We start from the raw sequence: 25,847 nt of genomic DNA, 5'->3' as shown, positions 1-25,847 counted from the left end.
TAGTGGTGCTAACAGTCATCTCAGAAAGAGGTTGGCAGTTTTCATTTTATTTATTTATTTGTTTGTTTGTTTGTTTTTGAGATAGGGTTTCCCTGTGTATCCCTGGCTATCCTGGAATTCACTCCGTAGACCAGGCTGGCCTCAAATTCAGATGCCTGCTTCTGCCTCCTGAGTACTGGGATTAAATCGCTGTGCCTGGTTCAACTTTTCATTTTAAAATGATTTATTATTAATATAATTAATTAAACGGCTTTAATTAATTAATAGAATTAATAATAAATTGTGTTGATATAATTAACAATTAATGTAATATAATGATTAAGAATAATTAATTCAATGATTTATAAGACAGATGAGATGACCTGTGATCCTAACACCCAGGGAAGCTGTAGCAAGTGGATCATGAGTTGGAGATCAGTCTGGACTTACACAGGCTTGTTTGAAAAAAAAAAAAAAAACCAAAGTGTCTAGCCCATTGCCCAGGAGGAGGAAGTGTTTAGTAAGTGTAGTTATTATTGATATTTTAAATAATAATAGTATTATTAATTTAAAAAAAACCCTAATTCTAGGATCTTTATACAGATAAGCTGAAAACAAACTATCCTAATGGGGTAAGGGTGGGCAGCTGTTGATATTTGTGTATGTTCAGTGAAAAAGATGTGCAGCTGATACAAAGATTTTAAGAGTCTCCAACAACATGGCTTGGTAAAAATGCCCTCCTGATTCCTATCTACACACATATGCTTCCCGGACTCCCCTGTAACACTGTTGAATAGAATTAGGCATGGCATGTTGGATGTGCTTACTCAAACACTGAATGGAAGACACACTGCTGCTGCCTTTGTGGTTTCTGCTGGTAGGGACCATCAGCAAACACTCTGTGTTTATGTATGCACATGCGCGTGTGCCCTTGTGCATGTGTGTGTACTTGTTTGTTGTTGTATAACAGATACGAGTTCTATGGATGGAAGCTCCTTAAAAGTTAGGGATAAACAACTCAAAAGCGGTAGGAAGTCTCTGAAACTGACCAAGATTCACTAGGCCCATCTAAGCCACAAGGGTTAATGAGAGACACTTTTCAAACAAACAGAGCTGCTTGGGAGAGGCTCAGACCAGCTGAGCAGCCTAGAAGTGATTCTCCAGCTTGCCAGCTGTGGGCAGGTTGCTCAGTGCTCTCTCCAAGGATTCAGCTCTCAGGAGCAGTCACCCTTTCTGGGCTGGGCTCTGACAGTGCCATTGCCTCTGAGTAACATCTGTTTCTGTAGGTAGTCCCAATAAAACTCATTGGTTCACCAAGTTGGGCTCAACAGTATTCTTTCTTTGGTCTGTCATTGTTTCCCTATCTGCTGCGAGTAGACATTGTTTTTTATGTCTTCTTAGAAACTATCACATAACATGTGTAGGTACATGTGGTTGGGTATGCTCACATGTACATGTGTGCACGCATGAGTATATGCTTGTATATGTGCATGCATGGACATGCATGCATTGTGTATATGCATGTGTATACCCTCTGTCTTAGTTACTTTTGCATTGCTGTGAGGACACCATGACAGAAGAGTTTATTGGGGTCTTACGGTTTTGGAGGGTTAGCCCATGACCATCGTGGTGGAGAACATGACACTGGCTGGCAGCCATGGACCTGGAGCAGTATCTGAGAGCTCATACTTGAGACAACCTCGAGGTAGAGAGAGAGAGACAGTGCTGAGTGGGAGTGGAGTGGTGGTTTGAAGTCTCAAAGGCTGCCTACATCTCCTCCAGCAAGGCCACACCTCTTAATTCTTCCCAAAGAGTTCCACCAACTAGGGACCAAGCATTCTAACATATGCAGTGGTGGGGGCCATTCTCATTCAAACTGCCACATCTCCATCTCTTCCTGACCAAGTACTAATTGCACGGTAAGAAGTTAGGAAGCTTTAGACTCTAAGGACAACATGGCCAGGCTAGCTAGTGTATTGAATAGAAGTTTTCACTCTCACATCAGTGGCCAGTGATTGGGTACACACTGAATTTGAGGCTCAGATGCTTTGGAGACAGACTTAATGGAGAAGAAAATTCGTGCAGTTTCTAGGAAGCTGTGCCCCATGGCCTTATGACACCTATGCCTTTGATTTGTCTATTGCCCCCTCTATGACCCCACAGCTCTCCCTCCTCCTCCTTCTTCTTTCTTCTTCTTCTTCTTCTTCTTCTTCTTCTTCTTCTTCTTCTTCTTCTTCTTCTTCTCTTCCTCCTCCTCTTCCTCCTCCTCCTCTCCCTCCTCTCCCTCCTCTTCCTTCTCTCTCTCTCTTTCTCCCCTAGCCCCTCTATGTTGCTTCCTCTATGACCCCATAGCTGCACATATACATGCATGCACACATGTACATGTGAGCACACTCAACCACATGTACCTAAACATATGTCTATAGATGAATGTCTCTCTCCTCCCAACCCTCCCTGTGTGTGTGTGTGTGTATGTATGTGTTCATGTACATGGATAAGTATGGGTTCCCATAGAGGCAAGAAGAGGGCATCACATTCCCAGGAGCTGGAGTTACAGGTGGTTGTGAGATGTCTGACACAGCTGCTAAGAGCTGAACTAGGATCTTCTGGAGGAGCTCAGCAGTGCTCTGTGGCTGAGAGCTCCTCCCCCCTGCTCACATCAGCAGTGCTCTGTGGCTGAGAGCTCCTCCCCCCTGCTCACATCAGCAGTGCTCTGTGGCTGAGAGCTCCTCCCCCCTGCTCACATCAGCAGTGCTCTATGGCTGAGAGCTCCTCCCCCCTGCTCACATCAACAGTGCTCTGTGGCTGAGAGCTCCTCCCCCCTGCTCACATCAACAGTGCTCTGTGGCTGAGAGCTCCTCCCCCCTGCTCACATCAGCAGTGCTCTGTGGCTGAGAGCTCCTCCCCCCTGCTCACATCAACAGTGCTCTGTGGCTGAGAGCTCCTCCCCCCTGCTCACATCAACAGTGCTCTGTGGCTGAGAGCTCCTCCCCCCTGCTCACATCAGCAGTGCTCTGTGGCTGAGAGCTCCTCCCCCCTGCTCACATCAACAGTGCTCTGTGGCTGAGAGCTCCTCCCCCCTGCTCACATCAGCAGTGCTCTGTGGCTGAGAGCTCCTCCCCCCTGCTCAGAAAGCATCATTGCAGCCAGGTAAGACGGACTGTGGCCACGTCACAGAAGTCCTGCAATTTGATGTTGGACATTTTCACATTACAGCCTCCAGCATCTGGGGTGCTAGGTATGTTCTGTGCTGCCATGTCAGACAGAACTCTGGTGAGCTATTCATCTAGTAGTGTTCCTATTACAACTTGGCTATACTGTTTCAGGGTGTGAAAGACACGCCCAGGGTAGAGAAAGGAAGCCGCCTCAGCCATGTCTTCCCTCTGCTCTCCCCTGTGGGCCCCTATGCCAGGTACTTCGTTTTCCTTTCTGACCATATCTAAATGGCCTCTGGCTCCCACTGCCCAGCTGAGAAGGAAGAGAGCTGGGAATTTAAGCTCCTCCTGACGTGGGGTAGGGCATTGTTTTCACTCAGAATTCTTCCAATTCTTAGACACTCCATGATTATCACACTTGGCAGGGAACTGTGTGGCCAGGGGCTGAGGGAGGGGGGCCCAGGAGGCCCAGGCTCCAGGCTCTAGCACATGCTATAGCCCATCCTGTCTCTCACCCTCAGCACCCCGAGTCGAGCCAGGCTCATCACAGATGACCAGTAAATATTTGTTGAGTGATAGTGGGAGTTTTACCAAAAGCCAAGCAGGCTGCCCACGTGACTGTGTGGGCTTCGCTGCAGCACGGTGTCCACGTGGCGACTTTCTATGCAGTGGGGAAACAAAGCAAGGAACGTCATTCTTCCCCTCCCTGTGGGGACATCAGTGGAAATCGGCCTGTCACAAGAGCATGGAAAGTCTCCACCAGAGACATAAGAACTCTCTGGCATGCCCCATGAAACGTTAATTTTAGCTTCCAGTGCCTGGTGCCCTTGTATAACTTAGTGGGTCAGGAGGACAGGGGCCATGGTTGTGGATTATGCACTCAGAGAGCCCTCCGTTCCCTCAGAGCTTGGGTGAGTACAAACCAGCTCTCTGCACGTTTTCTTGGAGAGATTCCTGCCATCTGGAGAATCTGAGGCCCGGAACTGCGGGATATTCCATGAAAGCATTGGTGAGTGCCTTAGCACTACAGCTTCGCCAGGGTCTATGAATTAAACATGATTGCGCCTCATGGTGTCAAATGTTGAAAGGCTCCAGCAATCACCATAAGACACAAAATGCTTGCATGGCCTTGATATTCTGAGTCGAAAGACGCATGGGCCTACTATCACGTGATGGACTTAAAGAAATCTCTCCTGGTATTTCTGTCTCTGTATTTTTGGTGCCCCTAGCATAGCCATCCCGGCAGCCATGAAAATATTTTAGAGAGACACATGTGTCCCTCCCTTTCATTACGACAGTGGGCCCCAAGGAACCAGAATTTCTCTAGGAATGTTATGCTGGAGGAGCAACAGGCTAGACTTTGGTGCCAGACAAGAGATCTCACCCAGTCTGACCAGTGTGTGACCACCTCACAGGCTGGCACTGAAGCCTGTACTATGACAGATCTACGGTGGGTGTCTTCACCAGGATCTCTAACTGCATAGCTGCCCTCTCTTTAAATCTAACCCTCAGATCAACCCCTGCGAGATGACTTGGAGGAGGTCTGCATTAGCCATGGTGATAAAACACCATGATTCAAGCAACTGATAGAGCAGCGTGATTATTTGGGGTTGTGGATTCCGAGGGACAGGAGCCATCAGGGGCGTGGAGGCAGCAAGCAGCAGGCACAGCAGCAGGGGCAGAGCTCACACCTTTGATCACAGGTAGAGAGAGCAGTCTGGAAATGGGGTGAAGCTGTATACTCTCAAAGCCTGCCCTCAGTGGCATACTTGTCTCCAGGAGGGCTTCACGCACCTCCTAACCCTCTCCCAAACAGAATGGCTAACTGGAGACCAAGTATTCAAAGGCCTGAGCCCATACCGGGGTTCATTCAAACCCCGATATGGGGAAAGGTCACTGGACCTCTCTGTGGCTCTTTCCAGTGTGAAACACTGGGAGCGAGGGAGGAGACTTTCTCTGTGTGTTGCTGTTGTTTGTGTGTTTAATTGGCTAGCGGATGATGGGTGGCCGAGGCCAGCTCTGAGGGTTGCAGGGCCTGGGTCTGACCTGTATCATGAGAGGCAGAATCCTGCTGCACAGAAGGATGCATACCTGCGATTTTGCTGTAATCCGGGTCTCCACTACATGGGTGTGACGGTAGCCAGACTTAGGGTGCTTGGGGACCCCACACTTTGAAAAGGAGGGTGAAGCTTTCCCCCTGTAAGTGTTCCATGTGCCCTCGACACCCACACATTTGTATATCTACCATCCAGACTGCTCCCGTGTGAGCCCACCACCCACACGTGCGCTGTGAAGCACTCGCCTGCTGTGGTTTGAACAAAATGTCCCCATAGGTTTATGGATTCAGAGCTTGGCTCCTCGCTGGTTGTGCTATTTGGGAAGGTTCTGGAAACTTTCAGAGGTGGGGCTCTGAGGGAGGAAGTAAGTCATTGAGGATGGCATCCTGCCACTTCCTGTTCTGCTCTTTGCTTCCTGTTTGCCAGGATGTGAACATTCCTCTACTGCCGTGATGGTCTGTCTAAGCACACGGAGTCAAAAGACTGTGAACCCCAAACCAGAGGCCAAAACAATTTTTTTTTTCCTCCTTAAGTTTTTTGTGTCAAGCTGTCACAGTTTGGGCACAGATTAAAAAAAGTACCTACCGTGCATCTGTCCGTGAGCGAGACAGGGGGAACTCAAAGGTGGTGGTGCATATGTGTATGCAGGTGCATATGCGTGTGTGTGCACAGGTGTGGGGACCAGAAGCACTGGCTTGAAGGTTGCCGGTAGGCTGGGTATGATAGTTTCAATATGCTTGGCTCAGGGGAAGTGGCACTATTAAGAGGTGTGGTCTTATTGGAGAAGGTGTAGCCTTGTTAGAGGAAGTGCGTCACTGTGGAGGCGGAGCTTTGAGAAGGTGTAGCCTAGTTAGAGGAAGTGCGGGGCTGTGAGGTCTCATGTGTATGCTTAAGTCTAGCCAGTGTGAATCCAGTCTTCTTGTTCCCTTTGGAAAAAGATGTAGCACTCTCAGCTCCTTCTTCAGTGTCATTCCTGCCTGGATGCTGCCATGCTTCCCACTGTGATGGTAATGGACTGAGCCTCTGAAACTGTAAGCCGGCACCAATTAAATGTTGTCCTTATAAGAGTTGCCTTGGTCATGGTGTCTGTTCACAGCAGTGGAAGCCCTGATGAGGACACTAGGCTGGCCAGGGAGCTCCAGGGATCCTTCTGTCTCTGCTCGCTCAGCACTAGGATTATGGCCTACAACTGGTTGCTTCTATGTAGTGCTGGGGCCTCGCTCCTCTGCTTCAAGCATCTTGCTGACTAAACTATCTCCCATGCCCCTCAACCTTGACACACATATCTGTTCAGATTGCTTCTGTGTGAGTCCAGCACCTTGTACAGGAATGCATGATGGAGCTGGAAAGATGGCTACAAGGTTAAGAACACTTGCTGCTCTTGCAGAGGTCTGGAGGCTGATTCCCAGAACGCAGGTGGCAGCTCACAACTGTCTCTAACTCCAGTCCTGGAGGACCTGGCTTCCTCTTCTGACCTCCCCAGGAATCAGGCACACTCACGCACTTAGGAAATAAATTTTAAAATAATATAAAATGCACTGTGGACTTCCAGCTCAGCTGCAAGTTTCTACTTACAACCTCCCTTTAGATTTATTTTACATTACCCCTATGAGTGTTTTGCCTGTGTGTATTTGTGGTACATGCCTGGTGTTCAAGAAGGCCAGAAGAGGGCGCCAGATCTCAAAGAACTGTAGTTATCAATAGTTGTGAGCTGCCATTTGGTGCTGGGAACCCAGCCCAGGTCCTCTACAAGAACAGCAAATGTCTTAGTCACTGAGCCATCTCTCCAACTTCTCCTCCCCTCCCTTCTGTTACCCTGACTCCTCCTCACTTGAGCTCTGCCTTAAGACACAGTGGGGAATAGTCCAGAATAAAGGTGTGAGGTCCTTATTCCAAAGACAGGAGAAAATAGCCTTGCAGATCCTAAAAGACAAGACCTTTTCTTTCTTGCTTATTCTGAAGTTTCTCTACGTATCTTAGCAGGGGAGCTTTCTGTCTGTGGTTTGAGATGTGAGCTCTCAGCGGCTGCTCTAGGCGCCTGCCACCTCCGCTCCAACACCATTTATTCTCCAGAAGCAAAACCCAAATAAACCCTTCTTCTCTCAGGCCTTGGTTACGGTGTTTTACCACAGGAAGGTGATTGACAGATGAAGCCTTCAATTACCCACACTGTACTTGTGTTAGATCAATACACTGGATCCCACCCAATCCAAAACCACACTTAGTATCTTCACCTTAAAAAGATTTGTTTCATGTTCAGACTGATGCTGCTTCCTCCTCTCTGGGGGTCAGATGCTGCCGGGCCTCAGTGCCTAGCCTGGGCTGCCCATTTTCTGACAGCCGCCCAAGTTCTCAGTTCTACACCTTCAGCACCAAGAAACTGGAACTGTTTCCTGGGACTGATGGGAAGAAATGACTACAGACTGGAAGGCTTATAGCTAAGAGAAAGGACCTCCCTTGGATTCCTGAGGCTACCGAGGAAACCTGGGCTAAGCATCTCAGCAGGGCACAGCAGGCTCCCCCCCACCCCCAGTCCTTTTCATCTTTGACCCCAGGCAAGCCTTGGTCTCGGACTCCCTGTCACGTGATGCATGGCTCTTTGTCCTCACCCTTCTTACCACAACAGTTGCTGCTGCAGAGAACACCCCAGATCTAGGATGACTTCACCCCAAGATGTATTCACTAAAGATCATTTTTCTGACGTTCAGAGAAGATGTCTTTTGAGTTAGTCAGTCGGCTGGCTAACAAGGAGAATATTGAAAAGTGAGCCCAGATTCTCATCTCTCAGTGGTTTTCTGTTTGTTTTTCAACTTTGGGCAGGAAACCCACATAGGCTATGAAGTTCATATCTCTGAAGTTCCTTTTTCTTTTCATTCCAAGAATTTGTACCCCTCTGGGCTGCTCTGCTCTTCCCAAGTCCAAATGCAGTCCTCCCAGCCTCTTAGATGGATACGGCTGGCTCAGTACCCAGTGTCTCCAGCTTGAGCTTGATCTGGATAGTGTTCACAGGGAAGAGAGACTCTAGAGCCAGCTCGGCTTGCTTGTCTATAGCTTCTCTCCAGCAATAGATGTTATTTGGATTGTTCTCTGACGTTGGGCAAGCATCTTTGGCACTTTTCCAGCTTTTCTAGCTGTGTTAGTACACTTGTTCCGATTGGTCTTCACAGACAGACAGAGTCAGAAGAAGTCAGAGACGTCCGTCCTTCTTCTATTCTAAGCAGGAGTGTTCACAGGGACTCCCTCAGGTGTAGTATTTTGGAAACTTTAGATTTTAAGGGAGTGCTAGTTAGGTCCCATCCCCTCCCTTCTCACTGTGTTTGGAAAAGGAGGTTGTGTCTCTGTTGAAATGGTCACTTGGCAAAGGGATACAGCTGAGATGCAAAGGAAGAGAGGGCTTGTGAAACAGAGCAGTCAGCGCCACGCAGAACCTCCAGAACCGCCTTCAGGGTTTAGAGGCAGCGCAGACCAAAAGGGCGCCGTTGTCGTTAGTGCCTTCCGGCTGCCGAGATAAATCACCATGACCAAGGCAGTTTATAAAAGGAAAGGTTCATTTGGCTTCTTGTTCTAGAGAGTCCACCATGGTAGGGAGGCGTGGCCTGCGGGAGCAGGAAGCAGATGGAATGAACTGTAATGCTGAGCTTTTCAGACTCTCCGAGCCAAACTCCAGTGATGACGCACTTCCTCTCATAAGGCGGCACTGTCTAAAGTCTTCCCAAGCAGATCCACCACCAGCTGGAAACCAAGTGTTCAATACGTGAGCCTATGGGAGCATTTCTCGTTCAAACCACCACAGTCGAAGGACAACCGAAAGACTAGCTATTGGCTTGGTCAGCTGAGATGTGAGCACAGGGGCTTCCTTCCTACAGAGGGTGGGGCTTCCTTCCTACAGAGGGTGGGGCGTCCTACAGAGGGAGGAGCTTCCCACAGAGGGGCATTGAGCACAGGAGCTTCCTACAGGGGCAGTGAGCACTGGGGCTTCCTACAGAGGGGCAGTGTGCTACACCTTTACTTTGTACAGACCTCAGGCTCTCTGATGCTGGTGGCGTTACGAGCCGATTTTACAGATTGACAAAAGTGAAACCCAGGGAAGTTAATTAACCCTCCAGTCCGTTTCAAGGTACAGCCTTTAAAGAGTAGCCCAGGGTGATCTTGAACTTGCTGTGTGACCAAACAATGACCTTGATTTTTTTTTTTTTTAGACAGAGTTTCTCCATGTAGCTCTGGCTGTACTGGAACTGGCTCTGTAGACCAGGCTGGGATTAAAGGCATGCACTATCACACCAAGTGACCTTGAACATCTGCCCTGCCTCTACCTGCTGGGCGGGCTCCATGTTACTACTCCCTGTGCACATAGTGCTGGGAAGGAACCCCAGGCTTGTGTATGTTAGGAAGCCCCCTTTACCAGCTGAGCTTTGGTTAACTAGAACGAGCCTCCTAGGGCTGGAGAGCTGGCTCCGAGGTTAAGAGCACCTCTTCCAGAGGTCCTGAGTTCAATTCCCAGCAACCACATGGTGGCTCACAACCATCTGTAATGAGATCTGATGCCCTCTGCTGGAGTGTCTGAAGAAAGAGACAGTATACTCACATACATAAAATACATAAATCTCATTTTTGTTTTTGTAAAGAAAGGAGCTTCCTAGCTGAGATGACCTTGAACCCAGGTCTTTCTGCCTCTAGTTCCTGAGTGCTGGGTTTGCAGCTTTGGTAGTAGTAGATCCTCTCTAACATCCTAGGATGGGGCCTTTAATTCACTTAATATTCTAGTAAAGCCACATGAAAATTATAAAATTACATTTATTTATTTTATTGTTGTGTATGTGTGAGGATTTGCTCTGTATACATGTATGCTTGCATGAATTTATGTGGACCATTCAATTGCAGGAGCTGAGGAGACCAGACGACAGCATTGAGCAGGTGCCTTGGAACTGGAGTTGCAGACAGTTCCGAGCCACCATGTGAGTGCTGGAAACCAAGTCCAGGTCCCCTGTAAAAGAAACTGCTGTCTCTCAGCTCCCAAGGCCTCCTTCTTAACCAGCAAATGCAAACCGACGAGGGAGTGAACTCTGAGAACCCAATGGATCCTCATTGTGTACTTTCCGATGTAAAGAATCTTTAGAAAAGCATCCTTACCCTGATTCCCAGTTGTTCACACTCCTTCCCATCTGATAATTGACGCTCGTTAATTATTCGTTAGAGAACAAGCAGGAAAGTCCACACCCCGCTGGAGACACCACGCCCTGCTGGCCTACAAGTTCTTCCCTGTCCATCTCCTGAGAATAGAAATACTCTCTCACGTAACCTCAGAATGATTACGAAAATTAGGAAATTTATTGTTGGACACTACTATTATCCAACTCAGAATTTATATTCAAATTTCATCAATTTACAAAATAACATCGTTTGTAACTTATGCCCCGACCCAGGCTCCGATCCAGGATGATGCTGCGCCTTCAGCTGTCATGCCTCGTTAGATTCTTTATTCTGAAGTGGCTCCTTAGCCTTTCTGTCTGATGCTCCTCAAAATTAGTTCCAGGTGATGTGGAATTAGTGTGCCTGGACCCGGGCCTGGACACGGGCTCTCCTTGTGTCTGTCAAAGGGCGCAGGATTTTCTCTTACCTCGCTGCTATTCATTACCGTGAGAACACGCCCCACCCCACAGGCTCACATTCTGAATGTCTCCAGCTGGTGGCGCTCTTTTGGGAGGTTGCGGAAGCTGTAGGAGGTGGGGCCTTAGTGAAGGAAAGAGCCCCTTGGGGGTGGGTCCTTGGGTCTTGTGGTGCTTTGAATGTCCGCCCATAGGCTTATGTACCTGAACAGTTGGCAATGCTGTTTGGGGAGGTTATAGAACCTTTAGAATGTTCAGCCCTGTTGGAGAAAGTGTGTGGCCAGGGACGGGCTTTTTTGATCGTTCCTAGCGGTGGCCTTCTCCCAGTTCACTCTGTGGTTACTGAGTGTGGTTAAAGATGTGCACCCTCAGATTCCTGCTGCCCCTCCCCCCATCATAGTCGCTTCTTAGGGATTCATAAGCCTAGATGCATGGTAGAAAAACTCTGTAGCAAGACATTAGAAGACAACATCAACTATGAGAGAGAACAATCAAACAAAAAGCCGGAGCAGAAAACGTAAGAGTTAGGCTGACAACTCAGTGAGTGGAAACATTTGCGCACAAGCCTGACGGCCTGAGTTTGATCCCTGGGAGCCATGTAAAGAGAAAGAGAAATGATAAGAGAGTGGCCCTCTGGCCTCACATGTGAGCTGCAGCTCACACCCCTACATAGCCATTTTGGGCATATCAGAGAGCATGATGGGAGATGGTGAGCCCATGGCTGGACTTCTCTGGAAGGCTATTGGAGAATTGGAATTAGAAAAACAAAAAAAAAATTGTTAGTGTTTGTAAGTCGTATTACCAGGGCTGCATGCAGGACCTCCCACCACGATTATCTCTCACCAGAAAAGTCAAGCTCAGGGCTGGCGAGGATGGCTCAGTGGTTAAAGAGGTTGCCCCTCATAGGGACAAATGTGAGGGTCAGAGTTCAAATCCCCAGAATCTATGTAAATGTCTGATGGGGGTGGAAATCTAGCCTCAGAAGGTGGAGACAGGGGAATCCCCAGAGCAAGCTGACTAGCAAAACTAGCTATAGGAGTCAGTGCTGGCTTTGATTAAGACAGCCTGCCTCACTGAATAACGTTGAAGCATAGTCTACATTTCATTCACCCAATCCTGTGCCTCCACAAGCAAGCCCCCCACCCCCATGTCCAACACCCTGCTAGAGTCCTCACTGCTAGATCAAGTGTTCAATGTCTGTTGTGCACAGAGCAGACGTCCTCACAGAGGCTTCTAGGACCTCAGTCTCTTCTTCCTTCCTCCTGGTTGCTAGGTGAACAGCCATGCTACACTGCGAGTCCTGTAAAACAGGGCCAATCACTCACAGACTGGAACCTCAAAACAGCCAGGTTAGCCTCCTCTTTCTAATTTGATTATATTTCTAGAAGTGTATTTGACTACTTTCAGAGGGTGGAGGGGTTGATGTGCCATGGTTATACATACAGAGGGCAGAGAACTTGGGGGAATTGGTTCTCTCTCTCTCTACCATGTGGTTCTAGGGATAGAACTTGTTCCTCAGACTTGGTAGCAAGAGACTTTACCTAATGAGCCTTCTCCCTGAACTAAGTAACTGAAAACCTTTTGTTACAGTGATGAGAAGCTGAAGAACATGGAGTCGATGTAAGTCAAACTTACAGTAATGAGAATCCTCAAACCTGACTATTCCTTCAGGTAAGTACGGAGGGTTATTTTAGTTTGCTTTCTGTTGCTGTAATAAGATATTCCAACCAGCTGGGCAATAGTGGTGCGTGCCTTTGATCCCAGCACTCGGCAGGCAGAAGCAGGTGGATCTCTGAGTTTGAGACCAGCCTGACCTACAGAGTGAGTTCCAGGACAGTCATAGCTGCACGGAGAAACCCTGCCTCAAAAAACCAAAACCAACCAAACAAATGACCCAACCAGAAGAACTCAGGGAAGAGTTTATTTGTCTTAACCTTCAAGGTCACATTCCATCATTAAGGGAAGTCAAAGCAGAAACGGAAGCAGAAACCACTGAAGAATGCTACTTACTGGCTTTCTCTTTGGCCTGATTTCTTATAGTCTTGCCTAGTGATGGTGCCGCCCATAGTGGACTGGGGCTGCCTACAGCAATCATCAATGGAGATTCTCACAGACGGGGCCAATCTGACTGAGGCAGTTCTTCACTTGAGACTCTCTCCTTCTGGCTATCACTAGTATGTGTCAAGTTGACAATGAAAAAACTACCTAGGACACTTGGCTCCTTGTAAACTTGAAGTGCAAACCCAAGACTGTTAAACTGTAATACTTTTTTTTTTTTTGTCTGTCCTCGTGTTAACATTACAACATAAAAAATAGAATTTAAAAAGTCCCCTCAGTCTATAAAATCTCCAGTGCTCTGAAAGTTCAGTGTCCCTTTAGAAAGTCAAAGTCTCCTAACTGGCCATCTGTAAGATAAAATGGGATTTGTACTTTTTTATTCCAAAAGGAGGGAAGAACCAGGACATTAAAAACAATCAGATCAAAACCAAAACCCAGCAGTGAAAATCTCAACCCTACAGCTCGGTGTCTGGCATCTGGGATCCACACACAATCTTCTGGGATCCACTTCTGGCTTTGCCGTCTGCAGCTCACACCAAGACGGGGTTTCACAGAACTGTCAAGGTGGGATCCCCATGCCTACACGGAACCTCTAGGGCTTCCTCCAAGGGCAGTGTTCCTTCACTCCCCAGACCAGCAGCCTCAGTAGGGTGCCAGTAACACCTTCTGTGGTGTTTTCTTCAGGAACTCCCCAGACAGTTTCCCTTGGGGAGTCAGTGTGTGTGTGTGTGTGTGTGTGTGTGCGCGTGTGTGTGTCTCATGCCCATTCCTGTACAAGACAGAGAAAGCGTCTCTGGTCTCGAACTCACAGAGATTCTCCTGCCTCTGCCTCTGCCTCTCAAGTGCTCTCTCAAAGGCATGAGCCACCACTGCCCACGATTATCTGATTTTAGGTTTAGTTCTGCGTACACTGTGTTTTCCTTCCCACCCCCCGGGAGTCAAGTTGAAGATTTAAGACCTAGTGTCTATCGGGACAAGCTGGTTTTATGGCAGAATGGCAGAAGTAGAAGTAGTAGCTTTGGCCTGAGAAATTTTCTTACGACTTCTACTCAGAAGTACCACATATCACTCCGTTCACAGTTCAGCGGCCAAGAAAATAATGTGGCTGAGTCCAACATCAACAGGCCGGGGGAATGGAGCCTACCACGGGGAGAGGCAGCTGATATTTTTATCACACGAGGCCTTGTGGACACACTGCCCACACTCAGGCTTGCAGCCCTTCAACATACCTCTCCACTGGGACTCAAATCAGCCCCCAAAACAGAGAGGTGGTTGTTCTCTCTCAGGTCCACTCTCCTGCAGACACCCCTCAGAGGGACGCTTCTCTCCACAGGGTGAAACAAACAAACAAACAAACAAACAAACAAAGCTGGAGGATGGATGTGAGAAGAGGAGCCAGCTCCCAAGCTGTGAAAGAAGCAAACTGTAAACTCCAGCTTGGGTCCCGGTTTGGTTCTTGTCCGGTAGCTGTAACTGAGGGATGAGAGCTCCCCTTGGGGCTGTTGGACAGGGCTGGGGTTAGTGTGTGCTGATCACGCCTTGTGCTTTCTTACCTCAGCTGGGTCCAGATGCCATTTCTTCAAGGATGCCCTAAAGCCTGCAGACAGACTGCCCGGGACTCTCCCCATGCCTTGTTGTTGGCCCGGGGTACTTGTCCCAAGTCACTGTGTGGATTCTTTCTTTGTACTGATGATCACTGGGTCCTGCCAGTCCCACGACATGGTAAGCACGGTACAAATTCTTGAGGAATATTTAAAAAAAATGAAAAGGTGGACTGTCAAATTGTGCATTCCCTTCTTGGTGTTGTGCCTTTCCCATTGTACATAGTTCTTCATGTTTATTTAAAATGTTAACAGGTCGGAGAGCTGGCTGGATAGTTAAGAGCACATACTGAGCTTGTAGAGGGGACCTGGGTTCAGCTCCCAGCACCCAAATGGAACAACTCACAATTGCTGTAACTCCTGTTCCGGGGATTTCTCTGGCCTCGGTCTGCACCCTCACTTACATATGTCCAGCCACAAGAGCCACATGTATACACAGTTAAAACAACAAAACAATAAAAATGCTGTCCTAGAAGCCACACGCCAAGGCGCACATATGTAATCCCAGCACACTGCATGAGACTGTCTAAAAAAACCAGTTAGTAGAAATTTTGCTGAGTCACCGCCACCATTGGTCTGCGGCCTTCTCTGGTAATTTTAGGTCGTTAGGTAAATTACCTGAATGTTGCTCCCTGCTTCCCCACTCTGTCCCCAGCTGCTCGGCCTGAGCGGATGACTGGTGGTTCTCACCAGTAGCCACTATTAGTGACGGTGACACATTAATTGAACCTCACTGCTTCCAGGTGTGTGGCACACTCCAGGGTCACCGTGCAGGGGCCTCATGTGTGTTCAATTACTGCCTCACTGAGGAGGAATGCAACATGTCCTGTTCAAGTGTCAATTACCACCCCTTACCAGTCTGGCCGCAGACTAAGCCAATTGGCCTCTCTCCCAGGAGCTGGTATGCAGCCTGGGAGGTGTGTGAACCTCGCTCTGGACCCTCTACGTGTTCAGGAGAGGCCTGGAGGAAGCAGACCGAGGGGAGGGGCTGGGGTCGGTAGACCCATGCTCTCAGCTCCAGCACTAAAGTTCTATTTATTTCCTGATGAGCCAACAGAGGGTTATGGGACACAGGATTGGAGTCAGGGAGCCACGGAAGTAGTCCCTGAAGGATCCGGCCTCCTCTAGGGTCCAGATGAAATATGCAGCCTCGTGTATACATGGGTCATTATGTGAGGATAATTTGCGACCTTAGTGTTTTCATGCTCATTCTTAGCATTTTATGTAAAGGGAAGAAAGGTGTAATTGCTTCCAAGTTTTGGCCCCATACATACCACAGTTGAGATAATTTGACAATTGAAAATTCTGCATGAACAATTTAAAAATATAGACTCTGCCTATCCCAGTATACTTTTGGGTTCCTTTAGGCCAGCATGTATCTGTGACCCAGGATACTGTCCCAGGAGGCTTTCTCTTGGAAAGATTTCTCTTTCCTTCCTCTTTTTTTTTTAAAGGCATTTTTCTTCCAAGCCAACATGGCTATTATAATTAGTATTTATTACGCCGTCTTCCTTCCTCTTAGTCATAGCGATCAATCACCTTTCACCCCTTTAGTGATGCCCTGTATGGAATAAATATTATCCCTCTTTTCCATAGCCACAAAAAAAAAAAAAAAAAAGAAAAAAAAGAGCTAGCATTTCTATTCAAGGTCACCTGACAAATTACTCTGAGTTGGAAGTCACAGATGCCAGAACGCCGCCATCGCTCAGACAGACGGTTGTGTTTTCACTCTCCGTTCTTCTGTTTTGGGGTGCTGGCAGCCCTCCGGTTGACCTCTACATTCATTCATCAGCCAACAAATACGACCTAAATACTTACTTTTAAATGAGTCAATTGTAGGACAGAATTCCTTGGTTGAAAGAACACAGATCAAATTCCAGTCTGAAAACCATGCTACGCATGTGCCCTGTGTGTGCCCTGACTAGGGAAGGCGGTCACTGCTAGGGTAATTCACACCCGGACTTGTTTTCCTTTTGTATTTCTCCTTTCTGTCTTCCTTCTTCTTCTTTTGATTCTCTGTTTCTCCAAAGTCTTTTCTTTTTCTTTCCTTCCTTCCTTTCTTTTTTGAGATAAGGGTTTTCTATGTAGTCCTGGCTGTCTTGAAACTTGCTCTATAGACCAGGCTGCTCTTGAACTCACAGAGATCTGAGTGCCTCTGCATTTAGGGTGCTGGTATTAAAGGCATGCGTCAGCATTATCCAGCTTTTAAACTCTGTTTAAAACTAGTTATTATTCTTATTTTTATGTGTATGAATGTTTTGCACATACATATATATCTGGGCACCACTCACTCTTGATGTCAGAGGCAGCCAGATGAGGGCATCAGATCCCATGGAACTGGAGTTACAAGCCAACATGTGGGTGCTAGGAACCAAACTGGGTTCCCTGGAAAATCAGGTGCTCTTACCCTTGAGCCATGTTCCCGGCCCCTTTCCTCAAGCCCTTGACCCTGGGGTCTGTGATATTGAAGCTTAACTGGATCTGACTTATACAATTAGGAATTTCATAAACGTAATTCTAGGCTGCTATGGCAATTTGTACCTTTGGGTGGTTGTTAATGAACTGTACGGTATGCCAAAAAGAGGCATTAAGGGCTGGAGAGATGCCTCAGTGGTCAAATGGTTGCCACACAAGCACAAAGACCTGAGTTTGGTTCTCAGAACCCATGTGCACAGAGCTGGTTGGCTTTAGGAGGTAGAACCTTTAGGAGCCATTGGCCTTGCATGGAGGCTGAGCCAGCATGTGAAGGTCAAAGAGGTAGAGGAACTGAGGCAGTTTGCACTTGAACTTGGCCCCCTGGTTCCATTTGAGTCCTTAGTGGATGGTACTGGCTCCTTGGGGCTTAAAGGAAAAGATAGGAAGGGAAAATGATCGGGCAGGGTGGTGTGGATGGAAAAGCCCACTGGGCAGAGCTGGATAGTGACAAGCTGGGAGGCGATGAGGCACTCTGTTAGTATCCTGTCACAATGTTTTGACAAAGTACATAGCAAAAAGCAGCTTAAGTCAGGAAGGGCTCACCAAGGCTGGGAAGCATGGTGGCAAGAGTAAAAGGCTGGCTACAATGTATCCACCATCAGGAAGCAGATAGAAGACTGGCTACAGTGTATCCACCATCAGGAAGCAGATAGAAGACCTGCTACAGTGTATCCACCATCAGGAAGCAGATAGAAGGCCTGCTACAGTGTATCCACCATCAGGAAGCAGATAGAAGGCCTGCTACAGTGTATCCACCATCAGGAAGCAGATAGAAGACCTGCTACAGTGTATCCACCATCAGGAAGCAGATAGAAGGCCTGCTACAGTGTATCCACCATCAGGAAGCAGATAGAAGACCTGCTACAGTGTATCCACCATCAGGAAGCAGATAGAAGGCCTGCTACAGTGTATCCACCATCAGGAAGCAGATAGAAGGCCTGCTACAGTGTATCCACCATCAGGAAGCAGATAGAAGGCCTGCTACAGTGTATCCACCATCAGGAAGCAGATAGAAGGCCTGCTACAGTGTATCCACTGTTGGGAAGCAGAGTGAACAGAAAGCCTCTGTAAAGCCCACCCCCAGAGGCCCATTCACCATGAGGCCCAATCTCCCAAAGGTCCCAAACAGCCACAGCTGGGGACCAAGTGTTCCTACTTGTGACCCTTTCATATTCAAACCACAGTAGTCTGTGTGGTCTGTTCTGTGACTGGGGAGGTCACCTGTGGATGGAGAATGGGGGCTGGCGACCAGGATTCTTAAGAGAAGCCACTGAGGAGAAGGAGAGACTCATCATCCAAGGCAGGCCTGAGGCAGGTGGAGCTGCGGAGAAGCAGGTGAGAGGTTGGTACTTTCTGGTAATTTAGATATGGCTCGAAGTCCTCCTCTGAGGATTCTCTCCGGCGAGGTGCTTCCCACCCATCTGCCAGCAAAGACAAGTCCCGTAAGAATCCAGATGAGCCAAACAGGAAACCTTTGCTGGGACACGTGGGAGAGCTCACTCCGCTTTACAACCATGCCCTAGGCACACAGTGCTTTGTGAAACAGCCTGGAGAAAGATGTTAAACCACTAACTTCTTCAATACATCATGTGTGTGCTTGTGTTCGTATGCGGGTGTGTGTGTGTGCCTGTGCATGTGTGTATGTTTGTGTAGTTGTGCATGTGTGTGCATGTGTGTATGCATGTATGTGCATGTATTTGTTTGTATGTATGTGTGTGCCTCTTTATGAGCCTGTATGTGGTTGTGAGTGTGCACACATGTGTGCGTGTGCATGTGTGTGAGTGTGCCTGTGAATGTGTGTGTATGTATGTGTGCCTGTACCTGCATATGCCTGTGTGTACATGTATGTGGGTATGCACACATGTGTGTGCCTGTGCATGTGTGTGCCTGTGCATGTGTGTGCATGTATGTGTTATGTTTAGATAGGTGTGTGTGTGTGTGTGTGTATGTGTGTGTGTGGGTGTAGAAGCTAGAAGTCAACCTTGGTGCTATTCCTTAGACACCATCCACATTGGTTTTTAAGACAGGGATCTGGAGCTTGCAGGTTAGGCTAAGCTGGCTGGCCTGACTCACAGGGATCCAGCTGACTTCCCACCTCCAGTGCTAAGGCTATAGGCTGCCCTGCCATCTCTTCACGTTTGTTCTGGGGATACAACTCAGATCCTCATGCTTGCACATAGAGCCAACTGCCCAGCCTACTCCATCATTATTTAGTGACTAGGAATTCCTTCTGGCCAGTCCTTAACAGATACCTTGGTTCTGTCTGACACCCAGTCAATGTCTATGGGTGGAAACAGCCTTGAAAACAAGGGGACCCAGGCCTGTTTGTGAGAAAATGGTCTGAATGCCTTTTTTGAGTGAATAGTGCATCCCAGGGGCTAAGGCACAGCAAGGACAGACCCAGGAAAGGAGCTTATTAACCACAATGTCACCTCTCTCTCGGGAATCACCCAAGTCCAGACTCTGGGCTTCACTTACAAACTGTCTGGTCCTCATCTGTCCCCCTAGGGGCACCATGGGCACAGTGTCTCCATAGCGCTGGCTGGCAGGAGATCCAGCCTGGAGTCATAACCCCTCCTCTTCAAGTCGCTGTGAGAGCCCCTCCCCCTTGACAAATAACCCAGGGCATGGAGATCATTACGTTACGCAGCACGTTATTAGGCCAAATTGGATTAATTAACCTTGTCTGGCCTCTCAGCTTTGGAGACAGAAAAAAACCGAAGTCTAATTCAAATGCAGCATTTTGGAAATGTCAGCCACGACTCGGTGATAAATATTTATAAATATATACGCTGCGTATCAACAGGGTGGCCAGTGTATTTTTACATGTAAGTACACAAAGGCACTCTGTCGTTAACACACATTCAAAGCAGGAGCCTTGAAAGGGCCATTATGGCCTGAGCTATGAATGTTTATTAAGAATAATATGCAAAGCGGGCCGCCTGAATGGGCCCATTGACCGGGCATCAGCTCCGCCAGGGCGGGTACGGCGGGTACTAAGGAATGATAACCATCTTCCAACAGGGTCTGGCTCTGGCATGGGAGATGATGTGGTGAGTCAGCCGTCCTTGCCACTTCTGGTTGTGGGTGTTTGTTCTGGAAATGTTGACTTGGGGCTTGAACATGTCTTTAGACCCTGGCCCTTGAGTTCTGAGCCACAGACCCATGCCAGAGATTTTCCCCTTGAAGTGAGCTGCAGGCAGCAATTGAAAGTGTAGCTATGCATCCCCAAGTTCCTCCTCTTTCTCAGTCTGAGTGGCCCACTTCCTATGGGCTTCTTTCCCTGATTCTCTTGGATAGAATCCCTTCTAACTCAGCTCCTTATGGGCATTTCCGCATCCTTCCTAGGTTTAGAAGACTTTTCATTCATTGATTCAATCGGGGTGTGTGTGTATGGGTGTGTGTGTGTATAAGTAGGTGTGTGTTTGTCAGTGTGTGTGTATCTGTGTGTGTGTCTGTGTGTGTAAGTACGTGTGTGCTTGCCTGTGCATGTGTGTGTGTGTAAGTACATATGTGTGTGTGTTGGTACCTTTGTGTGTGTGAAGGTACATGTATGTGTTACAGGAACACATGTATGCAGAGGCCAGAGCTGTCCACCTTGTCTTTTGAGATAGGCTTCTAACTGGTGGAGAGCTCACTTATTAGGCTGGACTAGGTGGCCAATGAACCCCACAACTCTGCTGTCTCTGCCTCCAGTTCTGGTATTAGAAATATTCGCCACCACTCCTGTGGTTTTGTTTGTGTTAGTAGCGTGTTCTTGTTGTTTGGTTTGTTGTTGTTGTTGTGTTGTTTTGGGTTCTGAGAATTGAACTCAAATCTTTGTGCTTGTACGGCAAGCACTCTACCAAATGAGTTCTCAACCAGGGTTTAACTGAACACCTACTATCTGCCCAACATGGACCTGGTAAGGCTAGAGTAGACTAGAGACACAGTCTCCCCTTGTCCTCCAAGGAGGAAACAGGCAAGAATAGAAGGCAACAAATAGCACAGACCACTACACAAAAGGGAACGTCGGGTTCCGATCAACAGTGCTACCTTAGGTAGATGTTGCTGGCACAGAGTAGGGCAGGTTTCAGGGTGAGGCACATGGGCAGTAGCTTCGGGAAAGCTTCTGGCTTTCAAACTAAAGGGAGCAAAGGGGAAGGGGTCTTTTATTGCCCCTGCACAGCCAAGATTGAAAGAGCAGCAGATAGCCCATCAGGAAGATGTGGCTTTAACTGCCTCAGAGATCAGAGGGTGGAAGGTGAGTGGGGTAGAAGCCATCAAGCATTCAGGCGATGGAAGACACTGGCCTTGGGCCTTAGTTTTTGGGGAACCCCAAATGGCTTTCAGAATGTGGTCCTGCTCAGTCCGAGCTCATTGATGCTCACAACTGCTCAGGCTACTAAAGATCCGTACAAGGTAAGGGACTCAAAGCCACCATTGCTGATGGATTTGTTTAGGAAAAAAGAAAACACTTTCCCCATATCCAGTTTGTCTTAGCAAGCTGGCATCCCCAGTGTAGTTTGACAGAACGCTCTTTATTTCATGTCTGTTCCGATGGATGCCTCGGAGTCACCCATTTCCCCTCAGAGCTTTCTCATCTCCTTTATCAGTCAGCAAGGTTGAAAGATTAAATTTGTAAAAATCAGCTTTGCTTATTATTCGAAGAATAGTTGACATCAGAATCGATACTGCCGGACAGAAGCTATTAACATTTTAATGAGATACTCAGTAATATTCTGACGATGTGTCAATGAGTCATGGCCCCTTTGATTAAAGATGTACTTCAGAGGCAACAGTAAATACATCTAAGGAGGGCCTAGGGCCAAGAGCTGTCACCCATCAATCCCAGGAAGAAGATAGAGGCTTCATGAATAAAGAAACTCACAAGGTGTCTGTCCCTGGGCTGAACAGTTTACTGTAAGAAAAGTTAACCTTTTTAAATACCATTAGTCTCCGCTAAGTGACAAGCACATACCCACCTCTGTCACGTGTCAGGTGTGTGCATGGGGGTGTGTGCACATCAGATAAAGGAGAGAGAAATGTCTACTCATCTCTTTGTAGACTCAGACACGGGGCACTGGGATGGGAAGGATAAGTCTTGGGAAGGAGAGCAAAACCAGGAAGGGATGGAGAGGAATTCTAGGTGGCTCTCAGAGGAGAGGGCAAGGTGATGAAGGCTGGGGCGGTGAAACATCCTTGTGTGTGCTCATGGGGGTCCAGGCAAGCGCTGAATGCCATGGCATAAAACCATCAGTGTGGCTGCCTTTGGGTCCCCATTCTTTCTTCATCAACTCCCTAAAACATCCAGCTGTGCTCTCAAGTCACCCTGACTTAGCATAGAATGAAAGCCTCCTTCCTCAGGAGGCCCTTGAAGGCAGTGTCTCTCTGGGTGTATGCAGTGGAGAAGAGGCCCCGCCGTAGTGAGCCTAGAAGAGTCAGGGCAGGCACTGACCCCATGCTTTGTCCTTAGAATGGACCTGGGCTTGGTGACAGGGGGAGACTTGGGGAGAGAGTAGGGCATAATTGGTATCCATCATCCTTCAGGGTCTCCAACAGTGAGCCATGTGGCTCATGAACCAGGACATCAGAGATTGTGAGCTTCAGTAGTGTAAATCTGGGTCAGAGGGAAGCAGAAGATGGGTGAGTCTGGGCCAGCATTCAAATGGAAGTCTGTGTCCCAAAGGAAAAGGGTTAGTTGTGTTGGTACACACCTCCAATATTAGCCCTTGTGAAGCTGAGGCAGAAGGACCATGAGTTCTAGGTTAGCTTGAGTTAGAAAAAGATGTTGTTCTTAAAAAATAAAGGAAGAAAGGGAGGGAAGGAGTGAGGAAGGAGAAAAAAAATCAAGATAGGCAAGGACTTAAGTCAGTGGTCTAACCACTGTACTCTCCCAACATGGAGTCTGTGGGTGTCAAGGTGTCTGAGGTCAGGAGAGGCCAGTGTGTTCCACCCACTCTGCCCAGTTCCTTCATTTTTCCTTCCCTGTAGATAGCATGTGTTGATGATTAATGGTTCCAGGTCAGTCCCGAACACCTGTTATTGTCAAGGCCAACACTTGCACATCATCGAGTTCAATGTTTTCAAAGCATGAATGACAATGTGGTTTCCCCTCAAAGTTGTGATGCTGGTGAGAAGAGATAGGACACCTGGGAGTGCTCACTATAGATTCTACCACTTAACATACATGCGTCCTCATGAGGCTGACTACCAAGGTCAATGTATTGAACTCCAGCAATCCGAAGCTTACCTAATTGACATGCCCAATTAAAATTAAACACCTCATCCTAACATGGTGTTTCCCTCTTTACCTTTGTAAACTGTCACTTGTCATGGGCCATGTGTGTCTCCTCTTTATCCAGAGGCAGTCCTTTGTCCCCACTCAGGGACAAACACCCCTGCCCCCTTTCCCTCACCCCCTTCCCCTTCCCCTTCATGCTCTGTCTCCTGTATTTCCCTTATTCCCTGCCCTTTATCCCTTTGGGGCAAACAAATCTTCTTTGTCCCTAGACCTTGGTCTTGGGGTCCTGAGCCAACACCAATCTCTTTCACAGACAGACAACCTGACTGCCACCGTGATGAGCCTTGTTCTCTAAAATGACAGTTCATCAATGCATTTCCAATACTTTGAACTTGGGTGATATTTACTGAGCATCTGCGATGGACTTTGGGTGTCTGACACCATGAAGGACCAAGCCAACCAGAGTAGCTCTGCATTCAAATGTCTACAAAAGCTGGGGTTCCTCAGCAACAAAACACCAGCAGCAGTCAGGACATGGACAGATCCAGAATGGAAACAGAGGGCACGGGGGAAGCTGGCTCCAAAGTTGGAGTGTCACCTATGACAGATCCTAGTACCACAGGGTGATGAAGCTAAGACCCTGAACACTGGTCTAAGAATCCCCTAAAACCAACACCACCTGTGAGTGGGGAACATTTGGTCCCTTTGAGAAGCTAAAACTTCGATCGAGAGCCAGTGGCAAAGTCAGCCTCCCTCCTCCTCCCCTCCCCCTCCCCTCCCCCTCCATTTTGATTCCTTTCCCCTTTTCCTTTCTCCTTCTTTTCCTCTTCCTCTTTCTTCTCCTCTACCTCATTCTCTTCCTCCTCCCCCTCCCCCTCCCCCTCCTCCTCCTCCTCCTCCTTCTGGTTCTGGGTATTGAATCCAGTGCCTCTCACATCCTAAATAAGCTAAAGAGTACTTCTTAAGTCTGAGATTGTCTATGAAACCGGATTGATGTGGTCAAAAGCCACTTCACAGAAGGCAACATAGACCTGACCCAAAGGGCCATTTCCACTGTCCAAGCCAAAAAGAATACTCTTGAAGAATTAGTCCCAGACTCACAGGGACTCACGACAACAGGGCTCAGGGACAGAGAGAGAGCAGCAGAAGGGCCCATCACTCATCCAAGGCTGAGTGGATGGCTGCCGGGGGGGGGGGGGACACAGAGAAGGCCCTGGAACCTGTTGATGGCTCCTGGAGGACCAGTCTGAAACTACAGTCCTCACAATTTATTCTGCTTCTTGTGAGAGTTCTGAAGAGAGTGGGTGGCAGGAGAGGGTCTCCTGGGAGTAGCAGAGACAATTGGAGTTAGCCAATGATGGCATTCCACTGACCGCTGAATCTTGCAAGCCACATCTACCCAGGTCCCATCTGTCCAACTAGTGTTGCATACCATCTAGTGTGCCACACTAGTCTTCAGAATCTGCAGCAAGAAGCTCCACTCGATTTCACTCCCATCACAGATGGAGATGGTCAACAGGTGGAATGTGGCTTTCCAGAACAGCTACTGTGATTTGCACATTCTGCCAAGGGGAGGTCAGCAGGCATCCGGGCCCAGCTGGGTAAGGTACTAGCCTGCCAGCTGCCCTACCTAGACACCCCCAGTTCTGAGTTGATTTTGTCTGTCAGGAGGCAGGAGAGAGGGGCTATGTACTTTTATGTAAATTGATTTTGGGGGGTCTTTTGTTTGTTTGTTTGTTTGGTTTTGTTTATTTGTTTTTTGTTTTGTTTTGGGTTGGGTTTTTTTTTTTTTTTTTTTTTTTTTGCCTGCATGTATGTCTCTGTGTCTTGCGCATGCCCAACTCGCCAGCAAGAACAACGCTGCAACAGGATCCTTCTGCACACGTTTATTGGGAGAGCTTGATTGCAGAGGTGAAGAGACCCCAGCCCAGAACTGGTGCTGCTTATATAGGCCTAGGAGAGGTGTGTCTCACACCCAAATTGGTTATTCATTCTACCTCATTTGCATGTTCCTCATCTGATTGGTTATTCTCTCTCAGTACCTCACAGAACCTCATTAACATACCTCATTTGCATGTCTCACATTTGATTGGTTATTCTCTCAGTACCTCACAGAACCTCATTATCATACCTCATTTGCATGTCTCATATCTGATTGGTTATTCTCTCAGTACCTCATGGAACCTCATTATCATGACCGGGCCAGGCAGTATCTTGGCAAAAAGCTTTACTGCATATGTAAACATTGGTTGTTTGCCCAAACTTATGCATGGTGGCCAGCAGTAGCCAGCTCCACTCTGCAATGGCACATGTGGCTTCCCACATCTGTGAGGTTGCCAGATCCTCCAGAACTGGAATTGCAGACAGTTCTTGTAAGATGCCACATGGACATTGGGAAGAACAGCCAGTGCACTTAACCACTGAGCCATCTCTCTAGCCCCTCTTAGTAGTCTTTAACCTTCTCCATGACTGGAGAGATGACTCAGTGGATAGAAGTGCCTTCTGTGCAAGCCCGAGGACCTTAGTTCAGATCTTGGCATTCACATTTAGGAAAAGAAAAAAGATCTTGACACAGAGCTGTGAGAGGTGGAGACAGAGAGATCACTGGGGCTTGCTGGCCACTAGCCTGGGCTAGATTCAGTGAGTGACTATTTCTCAGGGAAATGAGGCAGAGATTAAACACCTGACATCTT

General features: G+C 47.9%; 1 long non-coding RNA gene across 3 annotated transcripts in view; it reads left to right on the top strand.

The window, feature by feature from the left end:
• Gm31175 overlaps positions 1-25,847 on the top strand; it is a 53,512-nt gene that overhangs the window by 9,875 nt on the left and 17,790 nt on the right. For 2 of the 3 annotated variants that reach the window (XR_876271.2, XR_876272.2), the window contains exons 2-5: positions 12,388-12,468; positions 12,838-12,971; positions 13,244-13,419; positions 14,189-14,577. This is a non-coding gene — a long non-coding RNA (predicted gene, 31175). Of the gene's footprint in view, positions 1-8,837; positions 9,031-10,072; positions 10,147-12,070; positions 12,147-12,387; positions 12,469-12,837; positions 12,972-13,243; positions 13,420-14,188; positions 14,578-25,847 lie in introns of all 3 variants that reach the window. The other variant, XR_876270.2, reaches the window with a different exon arrangement.

This window comes from Mus musculus, chromosome 16 (assembly GCF_000001635.26).
Source record: "Mus musculus strain C57BL/6J chromosome 16, GRCm38.p6 C57BL/6J".
Lineage (NCBI taxonomy): Eukaryota > Metazoa > Chordata > Mammalia > Rodentia > Muridae > Mus > Mus musculus.
This window is presented reverse-complemented; position numbering and strand designations above follow the sequence as displayed.